Source organism: Ostrinia nubilalis, chromosome 22, assembly GCF_963855985.1.
Source record: "Ostrinia nubilalis chromosome 22, ilOstNubi1.1, whole genome shotgun sequence".
Lineage (NCBI taxonomy): Eukaryota > Metazoa > Arthropoda > Insecta > Lepidoptera > Crambidae > Ostrinia > Ostrinia nubilalis.
This window is the reverse complement of record NC_087109.1, coordinates 12,057,045-12,064,206: the sequence shown is the minus strand read 5'-3', so window position 1 is coordinate 12,064,206 and position 7,162 is coordinate 12,057,045.

Genomic DNA, 7,162 nt, shown 5'->3' with positions numbered 1-7,162 from the left:
AATTCTCCGTATACCTTGTCAGCCTCATAGACCATTTGGTAATAGTCCCACTTTACTATTTTTTGCTCATTATTAGATGACGTATATATCAAATCTTTTGTCAACAAATTGTTTCGGATGCCTTTTATTAAGTGTGGAGCGTCATAAAGTGGGACTATGTTATGGCCCTTAATTCGAAACTTCGCGACGCCATTCTTTTCCATTGCGTAAATACAATGCTTTGGTATCATTAAGCATTTCTGTGATGGCGCCAACATTAATAGGACTTTGGTCACAAACAGTGTTTAACACTATAAGGTTGTTTTTAAACCAATGATTGAGGACTGTCGTTAATAATTCTTTCAATTGAAACCTATTTATACTGTTAGTAAAATAGTAAGCAATTGGCTGTTTAAAATTACCTTTCACTCCCTTCACCATAAATACAAGTACATGGTCAGCAAATTTATCATCAGAGATTGAAGTAAAACCTTCTAATTGGTCTTTATGAGCCGCATAAAAAAATTGCGGGTTAATTGACATTTCGTCAAAAATAAGACTACACAGCCTATCTGGAACCTCTTTTGTGCTCATAGTTTTTTTAATTTTTTCAAAAATGATATTATTTATTCCAGGCGCTAATTTAATCTGACTAAGTAAACGTTTCATTTCTTTACTGGAAGGGAGTGTAAAGTATTTATACAGGGTGTTTCAAAAAAACCCCTAATAACTGAAGGGTATTTAATAGACGTCTATAAAGAGTCCCTTGTTAATTTCTTACAGTCATAGCGACATATTCAAATTTCGGGTTTTATGTAAAATAAAAATATCGATTATAAAAATTCCCATCACTAATTTGGGTTCATTGTCCTACCAGGAGTGACCAGGAGCAACTTTCTATGTTCACGCCCCCGGCCACGCCTCATTAAAACATTCTGTGCGCCTAGTATTTACTAGGTATTAACTGTATTAACTGTAACGCCCCTGGGTCTGCGGGTGTCTATGGGCGACGGTAATCACTTACCATCAGGTGATCCGTCTGCTCGTTTGCCTCCTATCACATAAAAAAAAAAAAAAAAAAAATTATTATTTAATACCTACGGAGAAAAAAATACACGCACGTCGTTAACAAAACAACAAGCATTCAAAATTATGGTTAGGTACATACCTACAAAAGTGGCTCAAAATGACGTCCTCCTTGCTGCACGCATATTCTTGCCCGTCTTGTTATTCGCGGCGCAAAGTCAGTAGGAATCAATTCCTGTGTGCGGCGGTAGTGGTACGGATGTTGACCATCTTCTTTCAGTGTTCGCCAAACTGAAACATGGTTCATTCCAAGTCGCGCCCCGGCGCGCCTTGTACTGGTCGTCGGTTCGTCTTCAAAGAGTTGCAGAACCTCTTCTGCACGCATTTCGTTTGTATTTGGGCGTCCACTAGAACCCGATCGATGAAAAGAGCCCGTAGAATGGAGACGTGTCACCATATCATGGAAACACTGATACGACGGAAGCCGTCGCTGGTCAGCCGCCGGTCTACCTTCGATAAACTGTTCCCGATAAAGTTCACGGGCTTGAGTTAAATTTCCATCAGCTCGAGCCACACACAACATCATCTCATAATATTCGGAATTAGAAAACATTGCCTTGCCATTGTAGCAAAACAACACAAAACACAAAGCTTTCGAAAGTAGTTAAACGATAGGAAAACACACCGATCACGCACGAAGCATATGAACGACTAAATCAAAGAAGAGCCGACGGCCGGTGTCGCGATCTTTCGGCGCTTCTGCACACTGCAAAGTGGTGCGAACGGGATCGTGCCACATGCCAAATTTTTGCAACTTCTTATTATGACAATGCAACATTTCAACAACATTTTAACAATGATTTTAGTACGCTAATTTTTATTTCGCAGGTAAAGGAATGTCGCAATGTCGTTTATGTACCTACTTTGTCTACCAAGTTACGTCTCATTTTAAAATAGAAGAAATGTTAATGAATTCTCAGATTTATTTTCATATCAACATTCTAAAGCGTCCCTTAATAATTTTCACTTTTACAAAAGCAGCCTAAGACTGATTTACACGTATTAAGTAGTTAAGTAGGTAACTAAATTTTAACTTAATTTTAAGTCTATGTCCAAATGTCTCATAATTAGTATGAAACTGCTTATCAAAAGGTGTCAAGTGATAAGCCCCATCCACCAACTTACCCGAAAAATGAAGGTAAAATTTAGTTATCTACTTAACTACATAATACGTGAAAATCATCCTTTAAGACTTAATTTTAAGTGATTAAATTGCATTTAAACGACATGCAAATTCAAATTTAGTTACCTACTTATTACGTGTAAATCAGCCTTAATCATTTGTAAAACTTGATGTGAACGCCTCTGTACCTACTAATATCTAAAGATAGAACACTATTCGAATTCCGAACCTTGATGATCTCGTGTGGGAATCGAACCCGCGTTTTCCGCAATCCCGGTGGCTAACCTTTGAGCTACCGAAGCCCCAATGGACCGAACTAATCTTTAACCTCCTTAATAATAATATGATAAAACATGCAGCGTCCCATTGTCACTTGATGGTGAGTGACGTAGACAACAACGGGACGCTGCACGTGCTGTCAGCAGTTACAGTCGGCAGCTCGGTTCCAAATAGTACCTTAATTTATTCATTTAAGAAAAACACTACAAATTACAATCATGAAAAGACATTGCATTGCAGACTTGTTAGACAGTATTGTACTAGATAATAATCCTAAACGTGTTTACACGGGAACATTAATTGCATCTCTGTTAATAATAAACTTTCCTCTTAAACTTACTGCAACATCAGAAACATGACTGTTCTACAATTAATGTAAAACCAGAATCAGCTAGCCAAATATGCATTCCGAAAACAGATGAGTATGCAATTCAAATACACTCGCGAGCAAAACTATGGAATCGCTTACATGAAGTTGTTTCCACGCGATCTTGTGTACTAACGAATTTGTTAGTAACAAAAAAAGTGGCACCATTTTAAAGATTAAACTTTTACCTTTTAATTGATACCAAATTCATTTAAATCGCACCAGTATTTAAAAAGATATCGCGGCTGATGTGAAGAAGTAAGGAAAAAGACATGTATCAACTGTTTGATACGTCGCGAGTTGCGGCCCATTTACCCCCTATAAAAGCACGTGTTTTCGGATTTTTGCTTTCACACGTTGATCCACACACATCTCAGCTTCTTTTGACACTTTACCTGGAATTCTACACCTTCAGAAGCAGCACAAATCCTTGCACTATTGCAAGCAGGGCTCAGCCAGCGGGCTGTCGCATGTCAGCTCCACATAAGCCAGTCCTGAGTTTCGAAAGTTTTAAGACGCTTTCGGGAGACTAGTGGCTTTATCCCGAGACCAAGTTCTGAACAGCGCCAGTGCACATCGCAGAAGGATGACCGTTTTTTCATGTAAACCTCTCTATGAAATCGTCATTTGACTGGTATCGACGTCCATCAAGAGCTCAGAAATGTTCGTAGGATAGCTGTTAGCGTGTGGACAGTTCGTCTAAGATATAAGCAATAGAATTTGACTCCAAAAAGGCCTGCCACAGGCTCGAAACTGACGACAGGTCACCGATAAGCACGCTTTCAATTTGCTCGTACACATCTCGATGGGAAGTCGAGCAAGCCACCCCCATAAGCCACTGTTTCAGCGAACCAGCACTGCACAAATCGCTGCCTATAGACCCGACCTCTTCAACTGCTGCACTGCAAACACAGTCTGCATTCATCGGTGAACAAAACTCGCCTCCATTACTCGCCTACCCATCAAAATAAGTGCGAGTTAATTGAAAGCGTGCTTGTCGGTGACCTGCCGTCAGTTTCGAGCCTGTGGCAGGCCTTTTTGGAGTCAAATTCTATTGCTTATATCTTAGACGATCTGTCCACACGCTAACAGCTATCCTACGAACATTTCTGAGTTCTTGCTGGACGTCGGTACCACTCAAATGATGATTTCATAGAGAGGTTGACATGAAAAAACGGTCATCCCTCTGCGATATGCACCGGCGCTGTTCAGAACTTGGTCTCGGGATAAAGCCACCAGTCTCCTGAAAGCGTCCTAAAACTTTCGAAACCCAGGACTGGCTTATGTGGAGCTAACGTGCGACAGCCCGCTGGCTGAGCCCTTCTTGCAATAGTGCAACGATTTGTGCTGCTTCTTTAGGTGTAGAATCCCAGGTAAAGTGTCAAAAAAAGCGGAGATGTGTATGGATCAACATGTGAAAGCAAAAATCCTAAAACACGTGTTTTTATAGGGGGTAAGTAGGCCGCAACTCGCGACGTATCAAACAGTTGGTACATGTCTTTTTCCTTACTTCGTCACATCTGCCGCGATATCTTTTTAAATACTGGTGTGATTTAAATGAATTTGGTATCAATTAAAAGGTAAAAGTTTAATCTTTAAAATGGTGCTACTTTTTTTGTTACTAACAAATTCGTTAGTACACAAGATCGCGTGGAAACAACTTCATGTAAGTGATTCCATAGTTTTGCTCGCGAGTGTAGTTGTGCTTAGACGAAAGCTGATGCCAAGTTTGAATTACATAGATTGCGTTTTTCGTGTAAAGGTCAGTTTTTTTTGCTATTTTTGATTTATTTTGTTTGACAAAGAGATAATTACAAAACGATTAAATACATGCCATTAAGTAGGTAGTGGCTAAACTTAAATTTAACAAAACATTGAGTGAATGTGTTCAAACACGCAAAGTAAATAATAGGCTCGGCGAGTTAAGGAACAAAGGTCACCTTCTCTTTGACTGAGCCTCAATGTTTACACGTTCTGATATCAGTGCAGTGTCAATAACGCGCACCTACTTAGTATTTCTCCCATACCTTTATTCAGCCGCCTTGTTTAGTTTAAGCATATTAAAGTAATGGCATCCCGTGATTATGTTCTAGCATTACCTTTGTAATAAGTTTACGTTTACAGTAAGAGTTTGCTGAATTAGAATTACATACACAATCTTAAGAGTATTTGTACCACCAAAAGTTTAACATACAAAAGGCATAATGTTTAAAATTATTTGTGTATAAAAAAATATTGTTGGTCCGGAATTAGTACGCAATGCATATTTCGGCCCATTGTGTACCAGGCGCGATGCGCTGCGCACGAGTTAGCCGTTAGAGTGGGCGCCAGGGCGGGGGGTGGTGGGCTCCAGGGCGGGGGGTGGTGTTCCCTAGCCCACTCACTAATGAGGTTGCCAACATTTTCTTTGGGTATTATTTTAATTTTTCATTGATTTTTAAGATTTTAAGTTTAAAAGTACGAGACGATTTTGAAATTTATTAAAGAAAGGTTTATGAGTAAATAAAAGCATATTTTTTAAATGAATAGTTAAAAATTTGGCCGCGATCTCACCTGATGGTAAGTTAGTATTACGATATTGTATCATGCATGAATCAAGCCTGACTAGTAGACTAGGCATTTATGTGTTTTGAAATAATGATTATGGATGTGAGTAGTTAATGTTTTTTGATTTTCTGTTACGACAAATTTTATCGAATGGAGGAAAAAACTTACACGGAGTTGTACGATACGATGCTGCAGTATGACGTCATGTTCTTCATACCAACTTAAAATTTCATTTTTGGGATATTTGTAAAATGTAATAAGGCGCCCCACTCGCCCCCGCGAACGCGCGGGTTTAAAAGGTGCCAACCGTTACTATGCAAATGTGCAAACTCAAAACATGCCACCAAAAAAAATTCTAAGTAAAAATGTTTACAATCACTGTCTATTAGGGTTTCGTAAAAGAAACTGAAAACCCAAAATGCTTAAGCTCAAGCACTGATGTTTCCCTAGTACTTTTGCTTCCACGTTGGCCTTTCTTTGAGCACTTGCCTTACTAAATAAAATGTTTGTCAAAATGTACCTACGTTTTTTGTTGTTGTTATTATTATTATTTTAGAATTGTTTTAAATTCTCAGCATTTTTTTAAATGCCGCTATTAATGTTATTATTATTGGCAAATTATTACAAAATAATAATAATGGTACAGATGCGTTCACATCAACCTTTTGCTGCTTAAATAAGACCCATTTTGCAAGGATTTTGTAAAATATGATGTGAACGCCTCTGTATCCAATGACTACTCAACAAATTGTTAAAATAAAAAAATGAAATAAAACTAAGGCCTCATTTACGGAGACGCCGGGCATCTTACGCTGTGCGACCAACTGAGTTCAAACATTGGCATTATGTGTGCATGAGTGCTTTTACGGAAAAGCGATTTAAGACGCGTATTCTTGAAATGGAACGTTATTTGCAGCCGAATCCTGCGGATGGCTTCGATGCGTCTCACACGGCGTTTATTGTTGCGGCATGCGTGGCAATACTCGCTGAAGGATTCACCGCGGGAAGAGAGGTTGGCACACCACTTCACCCGACTCGCATCAATATTTTTTGTGTTTATCATGCGCTGCGGCTCCGTAATTATGAGGCCTTATTGGTGCTTATGGTGAACTTACAAACGGGTTACTAAATGCTTATTTTTATACGGAACACAATTCAATCTTACTCCTGGTGGTACCAGGAAAGGTACTAGGAGTAAGCTAAAGAGGGGCGGAAAGATGGGCGGAAATGCAATTTCAAAGATTAAATAATAACAGAATTCGACTAAAGGTACGGTAACGTAATTTACCTGGAATTTCACGGATTTTTTTATTTTTTTTCTGTTGTCTAAGAATGTTTGAAAACTATCATTAGTAGTGATGTTGCTATCGGAAAAAGTTATTTACTTACGATTTTTTTTCCATCAAGTGGCCTGGTTTCGATAGATGAAGTTTTCACAAAATTTTTCAAATGTACGTACACATGTAAAGTGTTAGTGAGTACCCATTTAAAATGTTTATTTAACGAACAAACATGCTTTGAACACATCGATAAAGGAAGTAGGCAAAAAATGCGGCTAATTGACATTCTGAAAAATACAAAGTCTATGATTTGCGTTCGATGAACCCCGCTGCAGCTGATCGATAGTGAGGGAATTCATATCGATATTTTTGGAAACTTTCGATTACGTTATTTCCAAAACCGTTCAAGATATGACAATAGGAACAACGGCTTCTATTTCAGATTGTTTCAGTTTCTGTGCCCTTTCAGGCTTTAGGGGGTATTTTGAAACACCCTGTATA